The 23,749-nt window shown below is 32.0% G+C and overlaps 1 pseudogene; it reads left to right on the top strand.

The window, feature by feature from the left end:
* The first annotated feature begins 17,579 nt into the window (after window positions 1–17,579).
* On the top strand, window positions 17,580–19,246 carry LOC120132351 (annotated as a pseudogene).
* Window positions 19,247–23,749: the final 4,503 nt, after the last annotated feature.

The following is a 23,749-nucleotide window of genomic DNA, read 5'->3' as shown; positions in this document are numbered from 1 at the left end:
TAACCCATATATATAAGATTAAAACAAATATTAATTTATCAAATATTAATTCAATTGATTAAGATTAAAACATTATTTTTAGCATTTCATACTTTTATATAATATTTAAATGAAAAATTGAAAACCAATTATTAAATTAATTTAAATGTCCAAGGATTGAATATAATATTATTTAAAAAATTATATGTAAATAATTTGTCACTTCATCTATAATCATTCAATAATATTTTTTTTAGAAATATATTTTTACATAAGTTAATTTTTTTTAAACATGTATTTTATGATAACTAATTAAAACCGAGGATGACAAATCAAGTGAATTTAATAATTATTGTTATTTTTAAAAGTTCGATATTCGAACATAATATTTATAGGAGCATTTCAACATTCATTATCAAATGATTAAAAATCTTATGAACAAATATTACCTTAAATTATAAGTAAAAATTGTGTTAATATTTTTATTTTTTTCGTACTTTTTATGACTTTATTTGGATAAGACATTTCGAGAATAATTTATGGGCAAAATAGATGAAGGGGTGAATATGCAAGCATGAAAACTTTTAGAATAAAAGGAATGAAGCCCATCGAAGAACCAATATGAAGAATAATAGCCCAAAGTTCCGAAGCTAAAAAAAAAGTTAGGGTAAATTATGAGTTTTGTGTTTAAACTATCAGTTTTGGTCTGTTTTAGTATCTCAACTTTCAAATTTTTAAAATCATACTTAACGTTTAGTTTTTGTTTCGTTTTAGTACCTCATCGTTAAAAACTTAACGGGTGATTTGCACAAGGCACATTTTTTATGGGTAAATTGCATTAATCATCACTCAACTATCTTCTCACTCCTATTTTCGTCACAATGACACTCCCTTAAGATGACCCATTTGCTTTGTGCATAGGGTAAGTCATTAATGACCTGAGGCACACCCCTCTGGTGGATCCTATGCTTCGGCTAGGACAAGTCCTTATGGACCCACGTGCTCCCTTAGGTGGATCCTACACTTCTGCTAGGTTAAGTCTTTATAGACCCACGATGCTCCCTTAGGTTGGCTCCTATGTTCAATGAGCCTAGGGTAAGTCTTTATGGATGCAGTTTTGGAGAATTGCATATGGTGTTGAGTTGGAGGGTAGTTATGTGTTTTAAATAAAAATTCATACTATTGCTTTATATTATGTTTCTGAAATCAGTTTTGAAATTTATCCTTATTTTTATTCTGCACTTTTTGAATATATTTTGTTGTAATGTTTTATCTTCCGAATTGCCTTTATTGTGGTGACATGTGCCTATATTACAATATAATGGTTTTATGACACATTTTATATTACTACTGATGTATGAATTATTTTATCAATGGTTATTGGGTTTTTTTTTTACTCGAGACATTTTATGTTTTATAATATTCTATTTGATTTTATGGTTTTATTACTATTTTAAAAAAGTTTCAAAAAAAAATATTTGTAACGTTTGAATTAGGTAGAGGGGTTATAAGTTGAATAAAATTAAAACATTGTTTTTAACTATAATTAAAATATTGTTTTTAGCATTTCATACTTTTATATAATCTTTAAATAAAAAATTGAAAACCAAGGTTTGAAATCAGTGAAATGTCTAAGTATTGAATATAATATATTAAAAAATTATAAATAAATAGTCTATAATCATTCATTAAATATTTTTTAAAAATATATTTTTGCATAAGTTAATTTTTTAAACATGTATTTTATGATTAGTAATATCGACGGATTACGAATTAAGAGACCTTAATGGTTAAAGTGATTATTCTTATTCTTAAAAATTTTAAGTTCGAGCATAATATTTATAGGAATATTTGAGCGTTTAGTGTTAAATAATAAAAAAAATCAAACAAATGCTACTTTAAATCATGAGTAATGAAATTGTGTTTTAATATATTTTTTCCTACTTTTTATGATTTTATTTGGATAAGATATTTCGAGTGTTTATAGGAAAAATAGATGAAGGGGAGAATGTGCAAGCATGAAAACTTTTAGAATAAAAGGAATGAAGTCCATCGAAGAACAAATACTATTAATAATAGTCCAAAGTTCCGAAGCTAAAAAAAAAGTTAGAGTAAATTACACATTTAGTATTTAAACTATCAGTTTTGACTCGTTTTAGTATCTAAAATTTTATATTTTCAAAATCATACCTAATATTTAGTTTTTATTTCATTTTAATACCTCATTGTTACAAAGTTAACGGACAATTTGCACGTGGCACCTTTTTTGTAAATAATTACATCATTCATCACTCAATTATTTTTTCACTTCTATTTTGATCACTAAAGTTTAAATTTTTTAATTTAATTACTTAACTTTCAAATTACTCATAATTTAACCAATCTAACTTTCATTTTTAATTATATATTGATAAAATAATAAAAAAATGACATGTCACAAAAATTATTAATAAAATAAATTAGAGTGATTTAAATAGGAGCAATTTGAAAGTTGAGTAGTTAAATTGAAAAAATTTTAAACTTTAGTATCAAAATAGGAGTGAGAAGATATTTGAGTGACCAATGATGTAATTTACCCACAAAAATACAATATTGTCAAGTTTTTATCGGCGAGATACTAAATGAAATAAAAAAACTAAACGTTAGGTTTGATTTCGAAAAAATTAAAAGTTTAAATACTAAAATGGATTAAAACAGATAGTTTAAATATTAAACACGTAATTTTTCAAAAAGTTATGTGAACTTACATTGTAGTCTGGATCTGAACAGTTTGTAGCATTTTGAGGATAAAATGAGCTATATAGTCACATTTGAATATGCACTACGGTTGGAAAGCTATTTTCAAGACGAACAGAATCTATGCAAACCTGAAGACCTGATTCTAGTGGGACGAACAAATCTAAAAACATAGGTCCCTTTTATTCTAAAAAAATATTTTTTTAATATTTTTTTTAATTTTTAGAAATTAATTTTTATTTTCAATTTTTTTAAAAAATTAGAAAAGATTAATATAAATGAAAATTTGAATTCAAAACTAAAATTGAAAAATGTATTTGGTATCTAGATTTTTAAAATAGAAATAAACAAATAGTTATTAAATAATTAAATTATAATTATAATTACATAAATTTAAAATGTGAGCTACGCAAATATAAAACAATAAAGTTGATAAGAAATTTCATATCAGAAAAAGTTTATAATAATAATATAATGTTAATGAATATTGGACATTTATTAAATTTAAAAGTTGTACAAAAATATTGTTATAAGCTAGATCACACAAAAGTTTCATTAACAAAAAAAAATATGTTTAGTGATAATTAAGACCCTCAAACTTTTGGAGAAAACCATTAGTGTAGTCCTTGAACTTTTTTTACACCAAATGTGATCCTTAAACTTGAAAAAAAAATTAATCTAATCATTTAAACAACAAAATCAAACATTTATTATCATGTTGTTTATATGACAGTTCACAAACTTACATTTCAATCTACAATATTGATGTGATAGTTCAAGATAATATTGGGCAGTACTCTATGGACGATGATGTGGTAGATGAATTATTATGTTAAAAAGTTTAAGGACTTATTTAATTTTAAAAAAAAATAAAAATTTATTTAAATTAATATAAAATATAAAATTATTAAGATTTTTCATACATTAAATATAAAAATACTAAAAATAAATTATTAAAAGAAATTAATTTAAGGACTATATTGAGTGTAAAAATAATTCTTGGATCATATCCATTTTTTACAAAAGTTTGAGGGTTTTAAATACCATTAAATCAAATAATTATGTTAGAATGATTTAAGTATATGTGAGTTAAGCTAAAATTCTAGATATCATGTTTCATTATTTTTAAATTTTACAATATTAATGAAAATACTAGAAATATTTTTTTATATTTTATTTTTCATATTTTACTTGTTTTGTTTTATTTTCTTAGAAATTATTCTAATTTTATAACCAAACATATTTTATTTAACTTTTTTTTTATTTTCTAAGAAAATGAAAATAAAAATATCCTATAATTTTTAAAACCAGACGGACTTTTACGTTTGTACATCTTTGGAAGAATATGTTTGTACGTCAACCCTTGGGATGATATGAACCCTATGAATTACACATCTTGGAGTCAAATTTATTAGTAAAATTCTGTTATAAAGCAATGACGTTAGAATTGACTAACACTAGAGTAAACTACTTCAAATACCACTCACATTTAAGTTCGAGTTCGTTTATGCCACTGACATTTCAATTCTGCTAATTTTAACACTGACGTTTATGTTTAACTACAATTATGTCACCCTACTGTTAATCCATTAACGGTGCAATGACTTGAATTCTCTTTACCGTGTTGGTGATGACTTGGACAGTTTCATTAAAGCCATTTAATCCAAGTAGGACCATTGTTGACATTTTAACAATAATTTATTTGATATAAAATCCTAATTTACAAACCTAACCCTAAATCACAAATTCATTTATTTTTATTTTCTTCTCATCAGCGATAAAATTAAGAAATAGGAAGAAGTTTGATGGTAACAGAAGCAGAACAAATCTGTGGATATCCTCACTAACTGAGGTTTATTTTGTGCCTATATTTTGTGCTTAAATGCTCTTCAATTGTTCATGTTTACTGCTAAATTGGACGATTTTATATGATTTTTGTACAGGACGATCATTGCTGGTAAATGTGCTTAAAAGGCCTGAAAACTGCATTTTTTGTTCTGGAATAAAGGCTGGAACAATGGGCATGAAATTGGGCATGAAATGCTGACATGGCAGTGAGTCAACAACTTCTTGAAAGTCCAATCAACAACGTCCAATCAACAATTCTAGAAGGTGGATGGATGTTTGGAGCATTTCATGTAATTTAAAATTAAATATTTTAGAATTATCTTTTGGATTTAATTCAAACTATTTTTAGGATTTATCTTTTGTAAGTTTTAGCACAATTTAGGGTTTTAGAAAGGTATAAATACCCACATTGGGTAATGCTTCAATCATCTCTCGAATTAGCTTGTTATTCTCTTTCTTAAAGTTTTATAAAAATTTATTTCCTTTTCTTCACTTTTGTCTCTTTATTTCACTTTAAAGCTTTTACTTTTAATACTAAGTATGATTTTTGTCATGCTTAGCTAATTGCCGTATAAACCAAGGGCTAAAGCGATGACTCAATTCTAATGTGAGAATTGAATAGCACTTTAGTAACTTCGGACACATTTCTCATTTCTCAGAGCTTTAACTCAAATCAAAAATAATTTTTCAAAACCAAAGATTGATTATGGTCGGAATGATTGTCGTGATTATATGTGGGAGGAAGGATCAACTTATTGAAAGCAAATTCGACTTCATGGGAACACAACTAGCAAATTGATTGCTAAAGAGGGGATTGAGATCGAAAATGGTTTTTATTGCAACAACTATCCGAGTTGGTTTTAAATGCGCTTAAATGGTTCTTGATCTACAACAACTGGCGTTGATTAGATTAATTTCCTAATATGGGATTGAAGTATTGCGCTTGGGTATTCGATATAGAAAGTTAGTCACACAGGTTGCCCTTGTAGATAAAGTAACCAACGTAAATCCCGATAGGTAAATCTATTTCGATGATACGAAGAAATTGAGTCGGAGCTGATGCCTAAGGCTAATTTTATCAACTGAATTTCCAAGTTTAATTTCCTTTTATCCACTCCCTTAATTTTTTTCTACGTCATTTCTTCTCAATTTTCTTTACGGTCTACTTTGCCTTCTATTTGTTTTTACTTTTATCATCTCCAATTACAAAACCCACATTCTATTTTTCTCTTAAATTTCACGCCAAGGTCAGAATCAAGAACGAGAATTTCATAGACTTCCTTAGTGTCTATGGGGTCGACTCTTATTTATCTTTACTATGTTTAATTTTCTTTATTTATTATTTTGAGAAAATTGAATTTATTTTGATACGAAAAATGACTTCGTTAAATTGGCGCTGTTACCAGGGACTAATGGCAAGTTACATATTTTCTTTCGTTTTTAATTTATGACCAGGAATAACTCGAGAGAATTACTAGAGTTCAACCTGAAAATCAAAACAAGAACATGAAGACTCCACGCACAAAAGCTTCGAGAAAAAAATAGAAAGACAAGAAGAACAAGAGCTAAGTTCAGATCCATATCTGAAAACAGAATTCAAAATTGACGGCTACACCGAATCAAATTATGAAGATCAAATTTCGATGGTAGAAGAACAAATGATCAAGGAGCTAGCTACAACTCCTACTACGCAAACGCCATTATGCATAACATTTCCACAAGGCGAAGTTCCATTTCAATTTAAAATCGGCCTTATTCATCTCCTTCCTACTTTTCGCGGTCTTCCTATTGAAAATCCGCATAAGCACTTGAAGGAATTCCAAATGGTTTGCTCCAACATTAAATCACAGGAGTTTTTAAAGATCATATTAAATTTAGAGCATTTCCTTTTTCCTTAGCCGAGTCGGCTAAGGAATGGTTATTTTACTTACATCCGAATTCAGTTAATTCATGGGCTGACATGAGTCATATTTTCTTAATAGGTACTTCCCAGCTACCAAAGCAAGTGAGTTACGAAGGAGCATTCTATCAATCCAATAAAAGTAAAATATTTATGATTATTGGGAAATATTCAAAAAGATTTGCGCGAGTTGTTATCAACACAAATTATCCGAGAAAATGTTGTTGTACTATTTTTATGAAGGATTGTCGCCTTTAGAGATGAAAATGATCGATGTCGCAAGTGGAGGAGCCTTAGCTAATATGATTCCAAAACTACGAGAGAATTAATTTCCACCATGGCAGCCAACTCTCAGCAATTTTCAAGTGAACTCAGCCGACGAGTTCACGAGATAATTACTTTTTCTCTTGAAAATAAGTTAGATAAACTAATTGAAATAGTTAGTTCATTGGTTGTAGGAAAATATGGAATGACTAAGACCTGTGGGATATGCACGATGCCAGATTATCCGACGGACTGTTGCCAATGCTACAATAAAACGAACAAGTCAATGCCACCGTGAGCTTTCTAGGACCTCCTCAAAGACCATACAATTCATAATCTAAGATGACGAGACCATCCGAACTTCAGTTATGCCCAAAATTCAAAATCGATTCATCAGTTGAGGCCGCCTCTAGAGTAACAATTGCAAAATACTTCATTGGAGGTGATGATGGAAAAGTTGATGATTTCCCAAGAAGAATTCATCACTTCCTAAAAGAAATTCCAAGGGAGAACTGAAGAACATTTCCAAGACTTGGATAAATAAGTGAGCCAGTTTACAAGCGTCGTATTACTTGCAGAAATAAAATAATCCTCTTTAAAATAAAATAAATAAAATTTAGAATAGTATAGTGAAAGAGGGTTTGGATAAACATGGACTCAGTAATTTCTGATGTTCATGTCGGTTACAATCTACAAGGCCCAACCCATTGTAACTTACCTTTCTCTCTACTAATCGATCTTCCCAAGTCACTATTTGAAAGCCGATTCTTGAATGGGCTAATCACATCTATTATCGTTAGAACAGACACAATTAAGTACTGGAAAGACCAGACTCAGATTATATTGTCTCGTCGAGAATCAAATCCAATCTCAATTTTCCTTAGCGGACCGTTACTAAGTGTGTCCACATGAAGTCGAATTGCCACAGGACGATATTTCCTCCTAAATGTAAATTAAAACAACATCATGACCAATGAGCTCTATTTGATTTGAAAGCATTTTAATTTTGTACGTAAGGTCGATTGCTAAACTAATAAATCAGAAAATCAAAAATGTATCTTGAAGGGAATTAAGTGCTTTCCAATTCTCACTTATAGAATTGAGTCATTGCTAGCTCTCGACTGTAAAGAAAATTAGCTAAGCATGGTAGAGACCATACTTAGCATATTTTATGAAAATAGAAAAAACGTAAAGAAAAGAAAGCGAAAAAAATGAAAGAGAAAGTAAACTTTGATTAAAGCAAGAACAAATTAACAAATATGAATTCAAGATGCCCTAATCAATACCCAAGGAGGATATTTATAGGGTTATAAATCCTAAGATAACATGGAAATTAAAATCAACATAAAATCAATCCTAAAATTTTGGAAGATTATTCCAAATGTTTAAATTCAAACTTAAATACTAAATCTCCTAAAAAATCTCCTTAGATCGTGTTGATTGAGTTGTTTCTAGAATGCTTCATGTGCTGACTGGACCATCTAATTCTAGAAAATGCCACATCAGATCTACACCGTGCCCAGCGTCGTGCCCATGTCTCTAGCCGCGATCAGAAAATAAGAAAAAGTTGTAGAATGCATCCTTTTACTGCCAATTCTAGTAAACATATCACTACACAGAAAATAAATGAATACAACCAAAATCAGTAGTGAAGAATTCATAAAACAAGAGAATTAGAAAGTTAAAAGCAGTAATTTAAAATGCTCATCAAAGTCCCCCTCACTTGTCTCATGGTCCTCAAGCATGCTTTGATCAAAGCATGTACTACCCTTTACAAACCCTTTGTAAACCCTTTGTAACCAATTAATCAATTACAAGATCCATCATGCCTATAATCCTGCAAAATCAACTGCCAAACTTGACAGGCATAATAATATTCAACAAAAAAATGATCATGTATCTCCCATTCATCACCATAAAGCAAACATCGAAGATCTATTTGACAACCCCACTTGAGCATCATACTCTTGGTTGGTTGTCTATCCAGACCACCAACCAAGATATAAATCAGTAGTGAGGAATGACCAATGTAACACTCTAATCCGATCTAACCCAAAGATCGTACGGTTAAAGCATTACACGGATCACCGGGTTTGTTAACCCAAAAAATATTTAAAACATTGATAAGTCATTCACCATAATTTAAATAAAAAACATAAAATTATAGTTTAAAAATACAGGAGTCTCCCAATAAGTACAAATACAAACACTCAGTTTCAAATCAAAATAGAGTTATGACTTGAATAAACAAAAAGGTCCATATAAATACATGCCCTCTAACAGGCTCAAGACATAGTTTGAAACGACTGATCTGGAATGTAGCTGCACGATAGGATCCTCGTCAATCCTCTACTGACCTATGGACGGGAACACATTCCGAACGCTGAGCTCACAAGCTCAGTACCATGATAATAACTATGGAATACTACATGCATTCATTACATGAACATGCCAATGCGTGAAGTCGCGGGTATGTAAAGCGTATCAATAAACATGAGATAGGTCTAGTCATGTGGTATGAGGAATTTTACGTGCATCTCAAACAACATATCAGCCTATCATGAAACGTGATAGCCTCAGAGTAAGAACCATGATTTTACGTGCATTGGAACTTACGTCCTTAGTCTATCTAGCCTGCTCGAGAGTGACAACGCGTCATTTTTACTGTCAAATAATATCCATAATCTCAATAAAAGAATATGAAATATAGTATAGAGATAGTAATGTTCAACCCATAGGGACTAGGAAGTTGATGAATTCCTCGCTTTTGATCTTGATTTAGGCGTGATTTGTAGAGAAGAGTAAACAAAGGGGGTTTTGGGAGTTTAAATAAAAATAAGATTTAAAAGGAAAATAAAGAAAGTAAACTAAGTAAATTAAAGTGAAAATTCAATTGGTAAAAATCAACCTTGGGCTAAAGCTTCTACCTGATTTAAATCAATCATTGAATAGGATTATGCCTTAGGGGTCACACCGGTTACAGTCTATAGGGACCAACCCCTTTAACTTATTTTTCTCTCAAATAAATTGAGCATCTAAAATCAATTTTTAGATCTCAACCCTTTATGAGTTTATAGTGACAATCGCTTACCAACTCAACACCTTTAAATTCTGGAAAAACTTGTATATTCTCAATTGAGAATCTAACCAGATTTCAGTTTCCCTTAGCGGACTGTCGATAAGTGTCTTCAAGGGAAGTTAAATGTGCCACATGATGATCCTTCCTCCCAACTATTAATCAAAACTAAAATTCAATTCCAACATGCAGTTTATGAAATAAAATCGCTTTGATTGTAAAATGATGGTCGATTACCAATAACCACAAAATAATGCATAATTTAAGAACTAATCAAAGAGTTTCAGGGTAAGGATTGAAATTTTACGTGCATCAAAAACTCACATCCCGAACTTATTCGAGTATTGGGTATGATCCGAAATTTTACGTGCATCGGATGCATACCCAGCGAACAATATCCAAATATTTCATCATAAAGGACGATCATCATACGCTAGAGTAACTCGAGTGTCCTAACTGTTTTTTGACTGTCACCAGTCTTCTGTCATTCTAACTTGCTTGATTTATTGATGTGAAATCATTTACTTTAGTTATTTCCACTTATATTCTAACTACAAAATGTTCATACGACCTCAAAACTCCCAAACTTGAACACATAAAACAAATGGGAAAAATTTCCCAATACATGACGATGGTATCGATGTTGTGCTAGCAATATCGATTCTGGCCCTTGGGTATCGATACTCACCCAAAGTATCGATACTAAAAGTATCTTCGATGTTTGGGAAAAACCTTCAGTATCGATACTCTTATGGGACTATCAATATTCCTATAGGTGGGTATCAATACTACCTCTAGTACCGATATCAAAAATGGCTTCGATATTTTGAAAAATACCTCGGTATCAATACCCTTATGGAAAGTATCAATACTTTACCAAAAATGGCTACTAAAATCCTTAATTTACCATCGGTATTGAAACCACCCCTTGAGTATCGAAACTGAACCACGAGTATCGATACTCCTTGAGAGAATATTGATACTACCTTCACAAAAATGCTCTTATTTTTACACTACTCTAAGAACAGTATCGGTATTATTCTTCTAGTACCAATACTCGTGACCGGAAGTGCCCTGTTTTGGGCATGAAAATGTGTCCCAAAATCACCAATTCATTCTACTAAGGGTAGAAAACATTATTAGAGTCTTATTTGAGGTCTTAGGGGTCAAAATGAGTCACCTTTCATACCTACAAACATCAAATGTCAAATTTACCATGGATTTACCCTAGCATGCTTCATGAGCTTAACTAACCATATATGCACATTTAATGATCTACATATAGTATGGACAAGTTACAAATATGTTACCTTGCTGCTTAGCTATTGAAAAACATCCTTAACTCACCCAAGGATTAGCTTCTCTTTACCCCTTTCCTTAAAGCTTTTTTCGTTCTCTTTCACTAATCAAAATAAGGAAAATGAGTTGTTAACTTATTTTGGAACTTAGAATGATGCTAGAAATGATTTCTACAACTAAAAAAAAGGATTGAAACCCTAAGGTTTCCTAAACTCCACTTAAACCCACTTTTTGTTAACTCAATCAAAACTTGTAAATGGGGGTTGAAATTGAAGCTTGGATGGAGTAGATTAGGATTGTTACCTTGGAAGTTCCAATGGATGCTTAGAATTTCTAAATTTTCCAAATTTGATTGGCTAGGATATGAAGAGTAGAGAGAATGACACAAACAATGGGGTGAAAAACAGAAGGTAAGTTTCAGACGTGATAATATCCCAAATAAATGAGATTTAGCTTTGTTTTAAAAAAAAGGGCTAATTATTCACCTAATCCCTCCTCATTTGGTTCATGATTAAAAGCATCCCTTTTAACTCTTTTTGGGCTCATACAAGGCCGAAACTAAAACCCGCTTTGGTCAAACCTTCAAAAGTAAGAGGATTTATTCTAGGCCCAATTGGATAGACCAACGACTCCTAACCTGGGATTCGGGGCATTACATCCAATCCTCCCCAAACAACTCTTAACTAAGGCATCCTAATTTGTTTATGTCTAAACAACTCTCAAACTTTCCTTGCTTTATACTTCTTCTAAACATTTTTAACCAAAGCCAACCCATCTTTAAGCTTTATTTATTTCTTCCAAGCCTAGTTATGGCCAGCCTTTACTTAAATCTTCCATATAGTGCATACTTTCAGCAGGTATTTCTCTACCCAAGCAACCCAAAGAGAACCAGATTGAGATAAAATCAACCACAAACACTTCATCATGCATGCTTTATTCCAAACTAAGATGTCTTTAACTGCCAACCCTCCATTAAACTTTGGGTGACTAATCCTCTTATAACTAACTCTAGCCCCTCGAGCAAAAATATCACTTCATTTCTAAAGAAAAAAATTGTAAATATTTGTAATTTGTTTTATGACCTTCAAAGGCAAGAAGAACATCCTACTCACAACAAATTTGCTTATTTCTGGCATATAAAATATTGTCATTGAAACTTATATTTATGTCACTAATTGTATTTTATGAGGTAAAAGTTTGCGTCACAACGAACGTCACCCTAAGTGTATCACTAAATGTCAAACGTGACGATGTATATATTTTTCGTCACATATTGTTAAACAATTTCTTCACTAAATTTCAAACCTTTGTTTTAGTTGTTTTCTATTATTTTTATTATAAATCTAATATTTTTATAACAAGTAAGATAAATAAATTTTATTTATTATTATTTTCAATCTTACAATTAGATTCTTAGTTTTATATTCCTCTTAAACGTTCTATTATTTTATTATAAATATAATATTTTTAATAAATTATCAATTTTATTTAAATTAATTTATTATTGAAAATAACTTTTATTAGTGTTTACAAGGTTATCATCTATTTAGGCCCAAATACGGTACTAAACTTGAACTTATAAGTTGTAAGGGTATTTAAGTCTTTTAAGAGCTCGAAACATTATAACAGACTTATAACAGTCAAGACAAGTCATCGTATGCATTTATGAAGAAATTAGGCCTTCACACCCAATTGGATAACCAAAGGGGTATTTTGATCATTTTCAAATTCCTCGTCCAGACACCATGACATGCATATATTTAACAAGGAATACATCGTATTTATGAAAATAATGAAACAAATCAAAATTCTAGATATGCTACCTTAAACCCTCGCAAATACAATTACAAATCTTGGTCCAAAATGTTAATTTTTTTCCTCGTGGATAAAAAGCTCCGTACATGAGCATGGCTCATAGTACTACATTGCGGCTGCAGCTGCGGTTGAGGTTGCGATTGAATCGATTTGAACGATATCTATCTAAAGTCCATCCGAACCTGAATTAACCTGGTATTTAATTGCTTCGGACCTGAATCGTTTTGACTTGAATTGACGTGGATCTGAACTGAAATTAACCCAATTCGAACTCAAATTGAATATGATGTTAAATCAACTTGAAAATGACCCGAACTGATTTGATTCGGATTCTACCTGATTTGAATCGAACCATAAAATTAACCTGACATGACCGGTATCCGATTTGACCTGACCTGACAGAGTCCGACTGAAACCTGAACGATTACCTAATTTTGCATCCCTAGTTGCAGCTACCGTCGCGGTTGCGGGTTTTGCAGATGTTACTGCGTGATGGTTTTCCTTAAAATAACTATGTTTTATGTTGCGAATGCAGTTTACTGTGTCATGGTAACCTTGAAAAACGTTACAATATGATCGTTATATTGTGTTGCGGCCGCAAATTAATTCTATGAGATGGCTGTCAAATTAAATACTCGGAACATCAAATTAAAACAAAAGCTACTATGTAACGATTTTGGGGGACATAATTATCAAAACAGAAAGAAAGGTCCAAATATAACTACATCGCACTCTTAATAAGAGAATTCATGTTCAAACCACGAAATGATATTATTATTAAGAGCAATGTCCCTGAACCTATTAAACGAAAGGTCTAAAATTCCAATCAACATTAAATATCGGACAACGACGACACGTTTCATGCATGTGTTCATCTACCAACATTCTAGCTATTTCTCTGCAGATGTTCACTCCCCTCTGCCTGGCTTTCGTTAGTTGAACCATTGCCTCCTTATTCCACCCACCGTATTTGATTCCAATCCGAAGATTGGCCTCCATGATCAGGAGAAACAATAACATATATATGTAATTGAAGCCGGCGGCGGACCTACGTTGCCCCTACTGAAACTTCCTAGAATTCGAACTTTCTTCTTTAAAATTCGAAGTTTTTTTAATTAATACTTGTGTGTTTATCCGGGCTCAACCAAATCTAACCCGGGTCAACCCCAACCTAGCTGGCAGCCACCCACTGCATCCAACTAACAGCTGCCCTCTTCTGCCCTAATCCCAACAGAGGCCACCCGTGCACGCCACCATATCCATCACCTACAGAAACAAGCAAGAAGAAAACAAAGTTGGGAATCATTTTCATTATGTAAAAAATGGGTATTTAACCCAGACAATTAAACTATAAAAGGATTCTGAAAATCCTTCCAAAAAATATTGTAATACCAATCAAAGCAATAAATCGCACAAAAAGGTTTTTTCCCCTCTTTTTCATTTATTTTGAATTAATTTTTTTCTGTTCTTGCTTTGTTATGATCCGAAACACAGTAAAAAAATTGTGTTCCTTTTCAGTATTCGAAATAACCCCAATCTTTTCTGTTTTTTTTTTCAAAAACAATACATACACTGATTTTCTAAATGTTTTGAATAAAAGGATAAAAATATAGTTTTATTTCGAATATAATAACCAACAACCCCGTTAGCCAACAGTAAAAATTACGAAAATAAATAAAAGAGGTAGATCTGGGCTTACCTGAGCCGAAGGGGTCCTCGTCGGAGGTACCGGAATCCGGGGAAACCGAAAGGTTTCGGGGATTTTTGGGGAATTTTAGGTTGTTTTTCTTTGGCTCCACCCCTTTTTTTTCTTATTTTTCTTGTTTGGTTAAAAATGAAACAAAAAGGGGAATTGTTGGTATATATGAAAAAAAATATTTGTTTAATTCCATTTGACCCCTGATTTTTAGTGTGTTTTTGCAATTTGGTCCCTAAAGGGACCAAACTATTATTTTTCCTTTTTTTTATGTGTCTTATTTTGTTTGGGTTATTCACTTTTTTAATCTCACTAACGTTAGAGTGTTTTTGCATTTTGGTCAGTAAAGGAATTAATTTTGTGATTTATCCACTATTACGCATGATATGTATTTTTTGGTAAAATTATTTTTAGTCCCTGTTATTTAACTGTGTTTTTACACTTTGGTCATGTGTAGTGACCTTTTAATTTTTTAAATATTTGTGGACTGATTTTGTAATTTACCCCTTTTTTTAATTTAACAATTTTTTAGGCTTAAATAAATTGGAAAAATTTCTTTTAGTCCCTATAACTTCCACGTGTTTTCACATTTTGGTCCCTAATCTAATTTTTATTTTATTTCAAATTAGCCTTTAAATTCTAATTTATTTTAATTTAGCCATTGTTTATTTCTGATTTAGATATTGATATTTATTTTTCTTGCATTTTAGTCATTGTTATTTTATATTTATGCAATTAGGTCCTTATTTTATGTTTATTTTATTTTTTATTCTATGTTTTTACTGTTTTTTTTATTTTTTTATTATTAGTTAGTTTATTTTTTTAATACGTTTTATTAATTGTTTTGTTTATTTTCTTAGATTTAATTTTTAAATTAGATTAACACTCGAATCGGATTTAGAAATTAGGAAGACACTTTAGTTATTAATTAGGGAGCAATTCGAGTCGAATTTTCGTATAAGATGCCCAATTACTCGAATCGATTACTCGACTTTTAAAATTTATTAATAATTAATATTTTCTAAAAATACTCTAGGTTTAATAATTCAGATTATACCTAGAATTGTGGTTTATTAATTAGTCCTCAACTTTAGAAATTATTGATTTAGGTCCCTAAACTTTTAAATCTTTTAGAAATCAATATTTTTAGATCTTGTCCTTTTTAGTCCCCCGAACTTCGATTAGTGTGTTAATTTTGACATAATTAAGTAGGTTAAATAGAGCTTCCATCTTAGGCTTGATTTCACATTTAGTCCTTTAATTAGATGAACTCTTAATTTGGTCTTCGCTTTGCTTGAGGTTCCAATTTAATTATTCAAAGCAATATGTATTAAAATTGATTTAAGGTAATATTAGAACCTCTACTTTATGATAGATTTCACGCTAGTCCTTTTAATTTAGGAGATAATTCAAGTTGGCCCTCGTCTAAATGCTCGAGGGACCATCTCGATTATTGGATTCAATAATTGATTAAAATCAAATAGGATTAATATTAGAACCTACATATATGGGTTTGTGTCTTTAGGTCCTTTAACATTCATAATTTGACACTTTAAGTTGAAAAAAAATCATAATTTTCTTTTAGTTTAATTAGGATGAATAAAATTTTGTCCGATTGCATTTTATTTATAAATATAAGACGATGTTCACTTATTAGAGAATTAATGGTATATCTCCTGCAAGTATGCTCTGGGGTGACTACTAGTGATTCCTGAAATAGGTCGACATCCTTTTCAAATACCGCATCATGATTTTTTTTAAAATGAGGCAATATTCTATTATTATACACAATAGTTGATCTCCCGCATTTACGATTGGGAGCAAATGTTATCGGTCTCGATAAGCGAATAACCTTTTCAACTTTGCATCAGTAATGATTTTCAAATTAAATAAAGATCGAACTCAAAATTTTTAATTTTAAATATAGGGTAATCAACTAGGTACCAATTTTTGGGCGCTTGTGGGGGTGCTAATCCTTCCCCACGCGTAACCGACTTCGGAACCCGATTTATGATTTTTTCAAACCTTAAAACTCGGTATTTTGATAAAAATAAAATGTTTTTATTAAAATCACCCGATTTTTATGGTGTCCCAATCGTACCTTAAAAGATTGGTGACGACTCCTCACATTTCGAGAATTCCCTTTCAAAGAAAAAACCCTCGAGTCGGTTATCGGTCTTTTCCCGACCTGGGCAAAAAATAGCGTCGACATTAATATATGTGTACCTACCCTCAAAAAAATTTCTAGATCCATCCCTAATTTGACGCCGTTCGGATAAAAAAATATCTAGCCCATGCAGGTTTTATATCTGCGACCTTCACATTATTAACACGATCCTCTAACCAATTGAGCTGATAGACCTTTGATTGGAAAGTGACGAAGTCTATTAGACATTAGTAAGATAACAGATTGAAGTTAAAAAGTGTAATAGAAGTTGCAAAACATAATCAAACGCTAGAAGGAGGGCTTGAACCTTCGACCTTATGGTTAAGGGCTACGCGCTCTAACCAACTGAGCTATTCCAGCTTCCTACTCCACAACATTTATCTCTTTATTTCTTCGAATTATTTATACATATGTGCAAGGGAGGATGAATCTTTGGACCAAGTGATTCTATCATAGTAATCGAGTCTAATAAATATTAAATAATCAAATTTCTGTAAAAATTAATATAATTTAGTAATATGTTCTTTTGAATAATTATATATTCTCTTTATTAGATATTATAATCTTATATATGGATTAAATGAATTTAAAACATATCAATTTTTAACAGAAAAACATGAGTTTAAAATATAATTAATAGTCGGGTGATTATTTTGCAATTTTTAATAGTCGAGGGACTCAAAGATAATTTTATAACTTCTAAAGAAACATGTTGGGACTTAGAATAACCAATCGGTATTAAAGAAAAATTATAGAATAATATGACTTCGAATGTTGATTGCAGAGTCTCTTTCTTGCAATGACAAAGATCATGGGGACACTCGGTCCGAAGCAGAGGACTGTTGAAATAATATCTGGTTGCCTTAAGGCTGGGATGTCTGGTATTAAATTTTTTTTTTCTTCCTTTTGTCGTATGAGTTTTATGCGATCATAGTCTGAAAATGCAATTTTTGTTTTATTTTTGCTTCTTTGATTAGGCTTGTGGAGGACAAACGTTTGATCAAATCATAGTTCTTTTGGCTGTGTTTTTATTCATTTAAAGCCAGTTCAATTTACTTATGCATGTTAGCTATCTGCATCAGGTTCGATCGATTTCAGAATTTAGAGGCGAAAAATGGACATAGCATTTATAATTGTTTATCCAAGCTTTTATGACTTATTTCCTTGTAAATTTCTTCATGAATACAACTGTTACAAGATTGGACCTGTGATTTCAGATTATGCTTGATACTGGGGGTCCAGAATTGCAAGTAGTTAATAAAACGGAGCGCCCTATTTCCCTCGAGGAAGATAGGAAAGTCATCCTCACCCCGGATCAGGATAAACAAGCTACTTCAAATCTGCTACCAATAAATTTTCATGGGCTTTCTAAGGTGAGGAACTTTTTTGTGAGATCTATAAGTTTCATGCTCTATCTGTGGTCTGTTATTTGTATCACTTTTGCATCCCATGTTATCTTCTTTTTATCTCAATGTCTTACATATGGATGGAAGGAAATTTTTGTTGGTCTTAGTTGAATTAAAACTTGTGGACTTTTTCCTCATTGGTGTTTTTTATTATTAGGAATGGTTTCAGTTTGACATTTTTTAGTTACAGTAGCTGAACCAGTTCTCTTTGGCATTTGCAGGCAGTTAAGAAGGGAGATACTATTTTATTGGCCAATACCTGTTTACTGGCAATGAAACTACTTCAGTGTGGTTAGAGGTAAGAGAAAGTTGAAGGGATGAACTCATTCCGACTAGACAGAATTGTGGTTATTGGGCATTTCTTATGGTTATGGGCACTTTATAAGAGCAGGGAAAAGGTTGCACCCTTGCTAATGAAAAATATATTTCCTAGAGGATGAGAAGTTAAAAATGTGCGGGAATTTAAGGGCTATTAATGTGATTTGTGTCATGATCCAGGTCGATGAATTGAATGGTGAAACTGTTGTTTGCCTAATCAAGAATTCTGCTACCTTGTCTGGGACATTGTTTACCTTGCATGTCTCTCAAATTCGTATTGATATGCCTACTTTAACCGATAAGGATAAGGAGGTAATTTTCCTACTTGTAGATGCTTGTTTAATTTATCTGATGAGGTAATCCTTTAGTTGTTTGCCTAATCAAGAATTCTGCTACCTTGTCTGGGACATTGTTTACCTTGCATGTCTCTCAAATTCGTATTGATATGCCTAATCTGACAGAGACTATCGCGTAAAATGTGAAGGAACGGAATATAAAAAATGTTGACAGACAAATAATGGATATTGCATCCTCCCTAGTTAATGATGGTTTTGCTGATAGTAAGGAGGTATCTACCAGCATATCATATCTGTTCAGTGTTAAAACTTGATTGAAAGCAACATTCACTCGTCATCAAATATCAACTAGTAAATTGTAGGCAAAATCATCAGACTGCTCTTCGAGTTATGGAGTTCTTCGTAAGAATGGATATTCCATTCTTTTTAATTATGGAACTGAATAAGAACCCCCAACTTGTCTCTTTGGTTGTTTTTCCATTTGTAGTTTACGGGTGTTTCTAGTTCAAAAGGCTGCTGTTTACAAGTGCAACATGGTTGGAAAGCCTGCAGTGGTCACTCGTGTCGTGGACAGTATGACAGACAACCCAAGGCCTACTCGTGCTGAAGCAACTGATGTTGCCAATGCTGTGTTGGATGGTCTATTTTTGTTCACTTATACAACTCCTTTTTTCTCTCCTTTCTGTGACCTTTGTGTCAAGTTTGATGGAATCTCTTAATTGTACCGTCACTGTTTCATAATCCCGGATCCCTGTTTAATAAGTGACCTCCAGTATGGATTCAATAGATTGGAATCTTATGTTTCTTTCTTCTTTTCAGTTCAGGGTCTGATGCAATAATTTTAGGGGCTGAAGCCTTGCGCGGACTATACCCTGTTGAGTTTGTCTCGACGGTTGGAAAAATCTGTGCAGAGTTGAGTTCGGGTTACCCATTCGTTTCCGGACGAACGGCAAGGTTACGTCTATTATCATGTGTCGACTTCTTTGTGCTTATGTGAGAAAGTCTATGCAAATGCTTATAACGTGGGGGTCTCTACATGTTTTTGCATATTGATCTTTCTTCATGACACGCGAATAATATGCTTATACTTCTTTCTTTTCTGTTTGATTGCTAATTTGTAACTGCAAACATTTTTGTACTAATGCAGGCTGATTGCAAAGTACAGGCCAACGATGCCTGTGATATCTGTTGTCATCCCTCGGCTAAAGACGAATCAACTACGCTGGACTTTCTCCGGTGCATTTGAGGTATGCTATTGGTGATATTTTAAGCACTTCAATGTCGAAGCACAGCTTTTTGATATTTGGATTGACAATTTACTTGGAAGAAAAGCCAAATATCTTTGGGACTATGGCATAATATCATATGAATCTCAAAAATCTTTGGGACTATAGCATAATATCATATGAATCTCATAAAGCTTTCGTTTTACTTGAGCTTTGCAGGCGGAGTCGAAAAGTGGCACGAACGAGTCGGTTTTAACGGTTGCTTTAGATCATGGGAAGGCGTCGGATGTTATAAAGCCGCATGACCGAGTCGTCGTGTGCTAGAAGCTTGGTGATGCATCAGTGGTAAAGATCATTAAGCTTGAAGATTAGAATTAAACCCTACCCATAAGAATGTTCAACATAAAAAACCCTATGCATGCCTTCGCGGCCTTGTATACGCGTTAAGCCATGATAAAATAAGCTATGATAAAAGAAAAGCGTCGCTAAATATTTGTTTTGCTGTAGTGAATTATGTATATGCTTTTTTGGCATAGTTTGTGGAGTTTTGCTGCTGCTCAGAAGAACAGAGTAGAAGATATATGCAGAGTTTGCAGTTTGAGAATAATTAAGAAACATATACATATATATATATCCTTCTCATTAAAAGGACGAAAAGGCAGTCAAACAACATAGAAACAACAGCAAAACAAAAGGCTCCAAATAGCACACAGAATATTACTGAGCAGGGATTCAAATAGCGTTCGGATAGCGGTATGGCGGTCGTTATATCGTGGTTGCAGCGGCGTCTGAGACCGGTTTCGCGAAAAATCGCGGTGTAAAATCGCGTTAATAATGGTGAGTGGCGGCCATTATTTAACTGATAGCGGCCAATCGCGATAATAGTGGATTGTTATTTCGTTATTTTTTTGCTATTTCAGTTTTTTTTTAAAAAAATCATTTCCCATTCATTTGGAAAGAATTCACGATTGCAGCATACGTAATGACCGCAATAACATCTATTATATCCGTAGTCGTAATAAATGCAATGCAGTCGAATATGTGGTCACAACTGCAATTTAGAGCCCTGGTACTGAGAAACAACCTTTGATTCTCCACAGAATATGTATTTTTTTGGTTTTTAAAATTGTTTCTATACTAAATCATGTTAAACTTTTGAATTAAAACAGTAGGATGTAATAATATTTTTTATTAACTGATTAAATTATAAATTTTTAAAAGACATAGATTATTTATAATTGGTTTAATAATTGAGTGACTTACAATGTAATTTATCTGAAGTATGTAAATATTCCAACTATTGAAGCCTAAAAATTATGGAGACTAATGCACGATCTTACAAGATATCTTATTTAATTAAAATTAAATAATAAAATATATTATTTTCGTATCAAATATAATAATTGACCAATAAAAATGTGCTTTAGTTTAGTTATTTTATTCTTTATTATATGATTTTGAAATTAAATATGTGATTTTTTATATGTAATTATTCTATTGTTTTTCTTTCTCTAATATTTAATCTTAATTGAATTTCAGACCTATTATCTATCAGATCGGTGGTTATTCATTTCTCTTAATTATCCTGTTTTCGAGGCTTGAACATGGATTCACTTATCAAGAGCCGTGGCTAGATACGTATACGTCACATCCAGGGCTGTGGCTAGGTTTTCGGGGGCCCTGTACAAATTCTTATAAAGGGGCCCTATTTTTTAGCTATATTCGATTTCAGGGCAACAATAGTGGCATTTTTTTGAAAATACGTCGCAATAGGTCTATCTATAATGGTGTTTATTGGAAAAACGCCACTATATATATATATTTTTGGGGGCATTTTTGGGGCTAATAGTGGTTTTTTTTTTTAAAAACATCGCAATAAGTCCATCTATAGTGACGTTTATTGAAAAATCGCCACTATATATACACTTTTTGGGGGCCCATTTTTTGGGGGCCCTGCGCGGTCGCGCAGTTCATGCCGCCCCAGCCACGCCCCTGGTCACATCTCTCGGATGCATTTGATTAATGGATATAAGATTAATTTTAGTGACACGATTATGTAATGTATTCACATTACGAAGGAAATTATGTTATTTTGTTTGAATGATTTTATCGGAGTATAAGATAATGATATTTAGCGGAGAAAATATATGATTATCTAAAAATACATTTACTACATTATCCTTAATGTGAACTTTTATTTATTTTTGCATAAATTTAATGTTTATTAGTTTTAATTACCGCAATAGAATCACTTAGTCCAAAGATTCCAACCGTGATGCGCATATGCACAAAATAATCTCAATATAGACAGACAATATTGGCTGGAACTAACAATGGAATAACCACAAGTAGAGGTGTTCAATCAGTTAAAACGGTGGTCGACTCAATTGAATTATCATTAACTGAATTAATCGAACTTTTTTAACCGTTAACAAACCAATTTTTTTTTTTTGTTGAAAATATTAACCAAACCGAATAAAGATCGTTTATTTCGGTCGGTTAATTGAATTAACCGAATCTTTTATAATTTTTTTTATTAAATTAAGTTTAATATAATAGAAGTATTTTTTTAATTTATGTTAAAATTTAATTAGGTATTAATAATTTAATGAGTATAGTGTGGTTAAAAAATAATTGGGTCTTAATTCTTAATGGTTTTGAGCTTAAAATATGTATTTAATATATATAATATATTTGATAATTGATAATTTCGATTAATTCAATTAATTTGGTTAATTACCCGATTTCAAACCGAATTAATTGTTAACCGAATATTAAAAAAAACCATTAACTGTTCCTGACCGAACTAATTCGGTGGCCGACCGAATTAACCGAACTAATTCGATTCGGTCGGTTAATTCGATTAAACCGAAAAATGAACACCCCTAACCACAAGGTCGGAGGTTCAAGCCCTCCTACTGGCGTTTGATTATTTTTTTGCATCTTCTCGTGACATTTTAATTGCAATCTGTTACCTTAAAACTGTATGTATATTAATAATTCATCAAATTAAATATTAATGGCCTATTAGCTCAGTTGGTTAGAGCGTAGTGCTAATAACGGTCGCAGGTTTGAAACCTGCATGGGCCATTTTTTTTTTCTTAGTCACACTTTTCCAAACGGTGTCATTTCCCTCACGACTAACCAGTAGTGATGGACATGGTTTGGACTACTGCTGCTGGAGGATGGAGTAACCAAGCATCAGTAGTCTGCTGTTTTCCTTTATTCTTTGAATTGAGTTCCTGTTGTTTACCTTTCGTTCCTTGTCTCTCTTTCACCTCTCTTGCAGCTGATACATCCACCGCATCCCTATTGTCTGGTTGTTCTTCCTCTTGAATGTCTTGTAATACTGTAAATCGTGATGAACCAACTATTTCTTTCTGAGCCCTTATCGACGTTCCGTACAGATCTCGCCCCTAGATTCCAATGATGGACCAGCCTTCATCTTTGGACCTGCATTTCCAACAATGGTCTCATGACTTAACTCAGTCACCTCCTTACCACAAATTTCGGTTGTGTCTATAAATTTCACATGAATAACAAATGTTGTTCAGTCCTTCATATTCTAACCTCTCTATGAATCTGTCGATTCCAATACATGATTTCAGTGGTTTACTTAGATCCACAATAATTGTCATTCTAGCAAATTTGTCTTTCACCTTCTTGGGTGTTATAGTCCCACTCCTACCACTTTTCCTACTATAGCTGTAATTCAACGAAACA

The sequence above is a fragment of the Hibiscus syriacus genome, unplaced genomic scaffold (assembly GCF_006381635.1).
Source record: "Hibiscus syriacus cultivar Baekdansim isolate YM2019G1 unplaced genomic scaffold, ASM638163v2 tig00110561_pilon, whole genome shotgun sequence".
NCBI classification, from domain to species: domain Eukaryota; kingdom Viridiplantae; phylum Streptophyta; class Magnoliopsida; order Malvales; family Malvaceae; genus Hibiscus; species Hibiscus syriacus.
This window is presented reverse-complemented; position numbering and strand designations above follow the sequence as displayed.